Source organism: Trichoplusia ni, unplaced genomic scaffold (assembly GCF_003590095.1).
Source record: "Trichoplusia ni isolate ovarian cell line Hi5 unplaced genomic scaffold, tn1 tig00001241, whole genome shotgun sequence".
Taxonomy (NCBI): domain Eukaryota; kingdom Metazoa; phylum Arthropoda; class Insecta; order Lepidoptera; family Noctuidae; genus Trichoplusia; species Trichoplusia ni.
This window is the reverse complement of record NW_020800105.1, coordinates 17,213-27,305: the sequence shown is the minus strand read 5'-3', so window position 1 is coordinate 27,305 and position 10,093 is coordinate 17,213. Positions and strand designations below refer to the sequence as shown.

At 35.4% G+C, this 10,093-nt stretch overlaps 2 pseudogenes; one reads left to right on the top strand and one right to left on the bottom strand.

Moving 5' to 3' along the window:
- Positions 1-17: 17 nt before the first annotated feature.
- LOC113507253 lies at positions 18-6,186 on the bottom strand (annotated as a pseudogene).
- A 1,258-nt stretch (positions 6,187-7,444) lies between these two features.
- Positions 7,445-9,707, top strand: LOC113507251 (annotated as a pseudogene).
- Positions 9,708-10,093: the final 386 nt, after the last annotated feature.

The window sequence follows — 10,093 nt, the reverse complement described above, 5'->3', positions numbered from 1 at the left end:
ATTAATACAATATTTAATGCACTAAACTATGTATTTACCTAAAGGAGGATCTTGAACTGTAGAGTCTATAAGCATTTCAATACACTGAAAAGCGCATTCCGTATCAGATGTAAAATTGTATTCATACTCATCTAATATAAGTTTTGATATATCTTCGCGATATTCTGCGTGTTTTCTGCAATACGCAGCAAGTACTAGAAGACAATGCTTTTTTAAAGTTTCAATATTCATTTCATCTTCGTCTCCAATATTTATGATATCATCGTCATCAACTTGTACTTCAGTATTCAATATGTTATTAATACTGTGGAATGTGTCTGCATCGATTGTCGATCGTACTAATCCTGTTAATATGGGATGAAATTCCGAAGCTAGAAGCTGGTTGACGAGCTGAAGAAAATCTACTTTGTACTGAATCTGAATGTTGTTCTCTAACAACGTATTAAATGACGAGTACATACGAGTTAGAGCAGTTACTAATAAAGTATAAATGTCCAAGGTTTCGATCTCATCGTGTGTTTTCACATTCAGCTTAATTAATAAATCAAAGTACGTCACAACAACATTCATCAATTTTATAGCCATTGATAATTCAGTATGAGTTTGTAATCGCTTCGAAATGTTATCTGTTAGCATAATTTTCAAGTATTCATGTATTTGCTGTTCTAAATCTGTATCAGTTTCAACGCCTTCAAATGCGTTTTCTAACACCGGAGGTATTGTCGGGCCGTCAATTTCGAATTCGCTAAACAAAATACACTTTTCCAGCGAATTGAATAAAATGTCATGTAAGCGTACTTGTTCGAAATTTTTGTTACATGTCAAGTTCAATGTTATATTTTCATTAGAAATTATTCTCAATAACAATTCAGGTACTCTAGATACACAGAATGATGAACTATCGCCAGCTGTGAGCCAAGCTAAACATTTAACTCTGAAATCACTGCAACTACATTTGCTGTAGAACTTTTGAAAAATGTTAATCAAAGTTGTAACACTATGGGTTGTCACAGGCATTTCCTTTTCGACGTACTGTTTAATGAGATGCGTGGGGTACTCCAATATGTTGCAAGTTAATACACCTTGCATAATGGTATGTATGGCTTGGTGCGACGAATTTGTAGATGTGCAAGATCTAAAACACATACACATATAGGTAATTTCGTACTTGACTGATCACATTACCGTATAAAAAGTACCTTACCTCACGCAGCTATTCCATAGTGATAGTAAAGTGTTTTTATAATCATCATCATCACTCATATGAGCGTTTGAACTCTCAAGTACAAAACAAACTAACTCTTTGAACATGTCCCAGTCTAAATTAGTGCTGCTATTTGCAAGCAATAACTGAAGACAGTTCAATAATAATAGATATTCTCTTGAAGTGATGTGGGTACTGTATAATTTAGTATACACATTTACAATTCCTAACCTGAAACCCAAAAAAAATAACAGCTGTAAGTATGGCTTGGCATATAAGGCCTATTTTAGATAACCAATGGGCTAAGAAGACAAAATATTTATTAATTAATATTATTAAGAGGTAAAGTTCGTGAGAGTGTGTGTAAGGGGTAATCTTAGGATCTAGTGAACCAATTTTGAAAATAGTTTTAATAGAAAGCTGCGGTATTTTAAGACTCAGGCTATATTAATATTGGCGGTTTTCGAGTAAAGCTCGAATATGCCCAACGAAAGTGATGTGTGTTAGTTTATCATGAATATATGTATAAGATCAAAGATGAAAACCATTTACTGGCTAATATACATATAATAATAATTAAAGCGAAAGGAATTTACTTATGACGTCACTTCCGTTTTAATATTGCAAAGTCGTTACGTCACAAACCTCCCCTCTCCCAAATTTTAAAGCAGTTTTTATGCCCAGTAATCATCCTTATTTTGGGCTGAAAGTAAATGTATCTCTATATACCTACCAAGGCACATGATTTTGCTGCAGTTCATTTACAAGATCGCTGAACGTTTTGTTTTTGTTCACACTCAGTTTAATTCTCTTTGATGGAGTTTCTGTGTCGTTTTCGCTTCTCTCTGACATCTTAAAAATCTGCAGTCATAAAACATGAAATTACAATAAAAATACTTTGATAATAAAACAAAAACATTACATTTACTAACCTGGTGGAAGACAGAAGCAGCAAGGCTGTGAAAATATGAGCATTGTTGGAATGATTTATCATTTTGCTTTCTATTTTTCTGCAAATAATGACTTCTAAGCAAATGATTTCTGTCATGCTGTTCAAGTACTTATTCCAGACATCCCAGTTGTTTGCAAGGCTTCCCTCTTCGTTTTGGTGCCTTCCTAGAGGGTGGTGCAGTGCTACCGCAAGATTTAACAATTTGAAATGTGATGTCTGTAAAAATATAGCGTCATATTGTTTATAAAATTTTATAGAAATAAGGAAAAGATTCCATTTATCAATCAAAGTAGAATACTTGAATCATACAAAAACTCGATGGATAAAAAATCTTATTGTATATTTACCTTTTTCTTCTGATCTTTGTTTTGATCATAGAATTTTAATAAAGACGGCATGAAACTCTCAATAAAACGACACATAGTTAGGCGACAACTCGGGAAGAAAGCTGAAATAAATATTTAAGATACAGTACAAAATCGAAAAATTATATTCAATTTATCAAATGGATCATACTTTACCGTTTCCAATAACAAAATAATTATTTCAATAACAATATCCTGTACTTTTTTGTCGCTGGCGACAAGGCCAAAATAAGTTTCTAATGATGATAGAGACTCTATGAGAGGTCTGACAAACTGGCAGTTCTCCTTTCCACTTTTCATAATAAGCAGAATTAGTCTCAGCTTAGTATAAGCATCTATTTTGTAAACAGTAGAGAAACATGTAGAAATACTGACATCCAGTAGGTCTGAAAAATCAAGAGCATTCATAATTCTTGAGATAAATTAAGATCTACACTAATGTTCTGCAGCTGAAGTTTGTTTCTGTGGTTAAACAAGAAAATGACAAAGTTATTTGGGTTCAAGTACATTACATTAATTAGCGAAGCAAAAGTACATGCCACAGGAAAATAAACAAGACTTTCATAATGCTTTCTATAAAAATAGCAAAGGAAAACAAGGTTTGTCATAAAGGAACTGCCCTAAATATTTATTTTCTCTTTTTAATTTTTTGTTGAATCTGATTATAGATGAACAAACAACCGGAATCTTAGTAATAGGATCTATCAACTTTACTCACCTTTCCAAGTGCTTGGTGTTATATGACCCAAGTAATGCTTGTATGGCAAGACATGTTTGAGGAGTAAATTCAAGTAACTGTCACCAATTGCTTTAGAAAGACGATTGTCTTTCAGTATGTATAAACTTGTCTCAGTTATTTTATCACACTTTATATATGCTTTGCCTGAAAAGGTGAACATTGTTATGTAGGATATGCATTCTGTTTATTGGGGTTTTGGTTTGATAGCCAACTAATCAGGAAAAACAAATATTGTTTTATGTCTTTGAGGCCTAAAAAAATACAATTTTGTTTCATCTATTGTCTAAAAATATTTCTAATTATGTAATTACATTAAGATTATCAAATCAAAATAAATATACCATTGAAATATTTATATATATAAAATACATACAAAGTAGTTAAACAAAGGTGTATAGCTTTACAAGTTCATGTATTACCTTTATTAGAGCCCGCCACACAATGATGTAAGAGGCTGGTACATAGTGGTCTAACAGTGTTCTCAAAAGTTTTAGACTGTTCAAATTTTTCAGTTTCCTAAAATAAAAGGACAAATCCTAAATCCAAATAAGAGTGAAAACTGTTGCAATCATAAAATATGCTTGTATTAAATTAACCAATTGATAATTTTTAGTTATAACTACTTTGTATTGTTTAAATGATATTTATTACATTTATTTATTTTTAATATAAAAACATGTTTCCTCCTATAACACTTAAAACCTATGACAAAGGTTTAATATGACTTCTTAAAATGTATTAAATCACATATTACTTCTATGATTTATTCATATATTCTGATTAATATTCTTCATAACTATGAACTAAACTAACTAATATTTACATTTGAAAGCTATATAATATAAAAAGAAAAATATGCATTATTTACAAAGCGTCGAAAAAGATATCCTCATCCCTGCCAAAGTCGGGAAACGTGCCCAGAAGGCTGGCTGCATTGCCACGTTGTATGGCAATGCTAATTCTTTGGGCAAAATATAGACCAGCCTTCTGATCACGTGTAGAGTCGACCAAACGCTTTGCGAGTTCTTTATAAAGAACTCGTGCACCTGGTCCCCATGTCCCGAACGTTTCGACCCCAAACGGCTCAAAAATATAATTACCAACAAGGTTATTATATTTCCGCCGTTTTAGGGCTTCCGCGGCTCCAGCAGCAGCGCCCGGCGAGACCGCTGAACTTAGAACATGGGATGGCGCGAGGGTGTCGACGCATGTCGCGTCCCACACCAAAGGCCGACCCAATTTCCAAGGCAGCAATGACATTCCGTCAGGTCTCTTACCATCGTTGCGTACCAAACCATTGGGTTCTAAAACGGCAGGTACACCAGCAGTGACAAGAGCACGACGAATGATGTCATTAATATTTGCATGACGCGGTATACGCCCCGCGCTCCTGCCGCAGGACAGGCCATGATGACCAAGGCAATCGACTCTTTCACCGCATTGGCAAAGATGAGATGCGACACATTGTACACCCAAACGCAAACCAATGGCGAGCCGGAGAGTATTGTTATCCAACATCGTACCTATGTTGGCTGAAGGTAATGCCTGTAACCAGAGGCCCGATTCCCATTCTCCCAGAGCCAAGAGACGAGCACGCTCTGCAGTATTGAGTGACGTTTCAACTAATTCATTCCGTATCAAACTGCAAAGCGGCTCATCCCATTGCCTCTGAGAAGAAAGTTGTGCGGGAAGATCCGTGCCCGGGCAGGACATTTTCCAACTATTTACTGCCTCCGACATGCATAGGATCTGAAAATCAACCAGAGAAAATTCTAAAATTTCTCTTGTCAATTTTTCAGTGCTATGGACCGAAGACAGAAACGCTGGCAAACTCAAGCTGGTAACTTTACGGATACCTAGTCCACCAAAACGAATCGGCAATGTGGCTTGGGACCACGCTCGGTCGTCCAAAGTCACATTGAGAATAGACGTTAAGGTGGACCGTATAATTTGGTCTACTTTTTCCAAAAGGGGTAAATGCATCCATAAATTTGAAGACCGGAGGAAGTATATAAATTTTGGACCAAAACAACAAAACCGAATCAAAGTTAAGGCCGAATGCAGAGAGATTTTAAAAAGTCTATCCGAAATAGATTGAAAATTTTGAATTTTATCATCTATAAATTTACTAAAGGATTCTTCTAATATTGGGGACCCTAGAAGGCGAAGTGAATATTGGTCTACAATTTTTATATCTGGGGCTAATGAAAAGAATTTTTGTAATAATGGTTGATTTTGAATTAATGGCTGATTGTTCGGGATGAAAATTTCACATTTATTTGTGTTTAAATCAAGGCCAATGGAATGAAGTTCATTTTTTAAAGTAGTGAAATCTTCTGTGATTGTGTTAATATCGCCTCCTAAGGTTCCGTCATCTAGATACCATACATTTAATTTAGATTTAAGTTTCCTGATGATTGGGTGTATTGCTAAACTAAAAATGACTGGCCCGAGAGGATCTCCTTGTTGGCAACCGACGGATATGATAGGAATATATATGATATATATATTAAGGCTTCTATGATACATTATAAATTTTTAAGGATAATATTTTAGGGAATTCTAATATTTTATATTAAGGAATAGGTGAACAGTAGTACACAAAGTACTGTGATAGCGATATATTTTGTGAATAGAGAAAAATACCTTTGAATGATATAGTCAAAAGTTGTAAAATACCTTTAAAATATAATCATTGATATCGTCAAAGAGGTTGTTCCATGTATATCCCCGTTTTTTAAGAGTATTTTCAGATAACAGAGCCGGCACTGCGTTGCTGTTCGTTAAAAATTGCTTTATGATCTCTGCATTCTTTTTACGATCTGTAACTCGCACCGCTTTAAGGCCATTACCAGCATCTTTAATTGACGATTCCAGTTCCATGATTTCAAGCTACAACATTAAAATTGAAATCGAAGCTGTAATAGCTTTTTCCCGCGAGATTTGTTTGCAAACTACAACGAGCTCTCATGTCACCCTGACACTAGTCGAGTGCGGTCAATTATGTCAGTGTCATCTAGTATTTTAATTTTACAGATTATGCACACCCTTATTATAAAGTTGCCACCATCTCACAATGCATTAAAAAAATCTAAATATTAAGGTACGGCCTCATGGAGTCGCTTGTTGTTCGTTTCCAGCTATAAAAAGGGTGACCACATTTTAAATTTCTCTCGTCTCGAAATGATCACGTGATGCGTAACTGAACGTAACGAAACGACAAAGCTGAAAATGAACTTTGTCGCTAGGAGTGAGCGGCTATAGTGTTCTGTAGCGGTGAGACAAGTCGACATAAGTGTGGTGCTGCAAGGGTTTATTAAGGCTCCTATTTCTTTCACTTGTTGGTATCACTGCCACGAGGTACGAGCGAAGTTAGGAAATCAGCAACAAGGGATCGCGTCGTGACCAGCTTTATCGCTGCAAATGAGTGATGAGCGACTGCATGAAGCAGCAACTTTTCGAGTCGCGGAAAATTTAAAACTAGGTTACGTCACCAGATTTGTCGCTGAAAGCGAGCGACGGGCGACTCCATGAGGCTGCACGTTTAGACATATTTTTATATCATCTAATATCGACTGTAAATTATACTTGAGAAAAAAATCTTAAAAATGTACCGAATAAAAATCGAGTGCTTATACAAAATCGTTAGACTTGTTAGGTAATTAGTATGTAGCCTTTTGATTATGCTTTGAGTTGAATTTAAATTTTACCTTAAAACTGCAATGAAGGATATTGAACCCTGGTGAATGTTGCGATATTCATTTTATTTTATTTTTGTAAGATGTTGATAGTATAGTATTAAAAATATTAATATTCTTAGAAACCAAAAGTGAGGACAGGTTTTTAAAAAGCAAGCACGGTTACGTCACAAACAATTAAACCCAATCATTACAAAGATAACTTAAAGTTAATACATCAAACTCTAATTACTGCAAAGGAATAGGTATGAATGGCAATTATCGAAATAACAATATGGCTGCTATGCTGAATAAATACAACGAAGGTCACGGAGATGTTCCAGCGAAGCCAGCTGACACCCGAGAGAGAGCGTTGCTAAGAGCGCTCCGTCTTTTATAGCGGACTGCTTGTCAAATCCCAGGTTCGAAGGAGGTTTCACTAAGGATCTTGAAGGAGGTTTCACTTTGAAAAGGAGGTTTTGTTAACAATATTATATTTTACTACCGGGCCAAGGTATAGAACCTGAACTATTTATGCATTTACAAAAAATGCTTTTTAAGAAAAAAAAAACTATAAAACAGTATTCGTTGTCATTGCATAATTTTATAGACATACAGGCGTATAATAGTTTCCAAATTTTGCTGCCTAAAATAAGTAATCCCTAAAAAATGGCTCTACCTTGGCATATTCCGTTGGAGGCAGCAATTACCAATAAGCCGCAAAAAGGTAATCCACCTCAGCCCAATTTACTAAAACATTACTGTAATCTTAACTTACATCAAGCTCCATGTGAAGAAATGCAAACAGGACTTATGTGTGATATAGGGGTAGCAAATCGAGAGCCTGCTGTGATTCAGAGATTAATTGCTGCGGGTTTGACAGTGGCGCGGCTCAATATGCGAGACCTCGAACCTGATGCCTGTGCGCAGTTAGTTCAAAGTATAAGACAAGCTGTTTATAATTATAGTGCTGAATTGGAATACGTATATCCATTAGCTCTCATGGTAGACGTTAGAGGCCCGGAAATTGTAACAGGCGACCTTAAAGGCGGTCCAAAAACAACAATCGAGTTGAACCAATTTGACACAATACGGATAACTACTGATACAAGTTGGCGAGAGAGTGGTACACCAGACTGTCTATACATTGGATATGATCACTTAACTGATTTACATCTGGCGATTTAATAATTATTGACAGTCTGACCCCAGGTAAAGTAAAACTAGTCGTTACTGAAGTAGGAGATGATTCCGTCGAATGCTCAATTACTTTTGGCGGTACCATTGGTGCTAAGATGACAGTTCGGATTACACACGTACCTCGAGATAATGAAAAATCCGGTAAAGGCGATGGGAGTTCTAATTCTTTGACTGGTAGTCAGACATCACAACAACCTTTTGAACATATGGAAGAGCAAATAGCTTGGGCCATTGGATCTGACGTTGACGGTGTACTAGTTCCAAACACCCAAAATGCTAGTGATATTCGCGGAGTTAAGGAATTACTATCAGATAAAGGAAAACATATTCTAGTTTTTGCTTGCATTGATACCGTATTAGGATACGACAATTTTGACCAAATATTAGATGAAGCTGATGGAATTTATCTCGACCGGTGCATTCTAAGTACTGATTTACCAGTAGAAAAAATATTTATAGCTGAGAAAGTGATGTTAGCTAAATGTAATAAACTGGGTAAACCGTGCATTTGTAAAGCAGTTATTAATGAACAGATTCCTACCCTTTGCGTCACAGATATTGCGAATCTTGTAATTGACGGCGCCGATGTTATTTGTTTGGAGCTACATTATGATTCTCCCCTAAAGAAGTTTTCACCGTCGTATGACTCAGTAAAAATGGCCGAGCACTGTCTCGCCGCCGCAGCCGTTATTTGCAGACATGCGGAGAGAATAATTTGGCAGCCGTATATATATGGCAATACCGAACTTATGGAAAGTCTACTTGACGAACCAACAAGAGCTATTGGTGTTAGTGCATGTGAACTTGCGATGCGCTCTTGCGCGGTTGTAATTATATGCCTAACTAGCTCTGGCCGAACAGCAAAGCTTATTGGTCAAGCCAAACCCCACTGTCCGATAGTTGCAGTAACAAGAGCCTGTCACACAGCACGCCAGTTACGTTTTTGGCGAGGAGTTCGTGCCATGCATTATTTTGAAGTACCTAAAGGATCTTGGCCGTTGGAAGTAGAAGCACGTGTTCATGCTGCTCTTGATTATTGCAAAGCAAAACGAATTTTGAGAGCTGGCGACGCTTATATTTTAGTAGCAACATCACGACGTGGAGTCGGATATTGCGATAGTATTAGATTGTTGTATGCTAGTGCCCGTAATACGGTTAGCGTAGATTAGTATTTAATATGTAATTGTTAAATTCTTTAAAAAAAAAAATTTTTAGATGTCTGCTAACTCACACTCGGTTTCACCTTCGTTTTTATTGTATATCTTTTCTCCCCACTATTTTAATAACTATACTTTGGTACCTTTTGTGAATACTTATTTTAATTATTTTTAAAACGTAATGATATTACTTTGATTATGGATTATATGCATAATAGATATTATGCAAAGTTATCCTGGAAGTGTCTCGGAACACTTGATCATAATTGAAATATTTGTATTGCGAATTCATATTTACTATCGACACAGTGCAAAAGACGCCTACTTTCCAGCAATGTCGATTGTATTTTTAAAAGTTTTAATTGTAATAATTGTTATTTCAAGTTCTTAATAAAAAATTTAAAAATCTTAAATTTAATAATTTTTCATTAAATTCATGTTATAAAATTTCGTCAAGTGTGTAAAAATCTTAGCAGTTTGTAAAAATATAGCTACTTTTTATAAGCTGATAAGTTTTTTACACACGTTGCAGGGCGTGGCACTTAAATTCATACTACAACAGACATACCTGGTACCTACATTAACCCTAGAAAGATAATCATATTGTGACGTACGTTAAAGATAATCATGCGTAAAATTGACGCATGTGTTTTATCGGTCTGTATATCGAGGTTTATTTATTAATTTGAATAGATATTAAGTTTTATTATATTTACACTTACATACTAATAATAAATTCAACAAACTATTTATTTATGTTTATTTATTTATTAAAAAAAAACAAAAACTCAAAATTTCT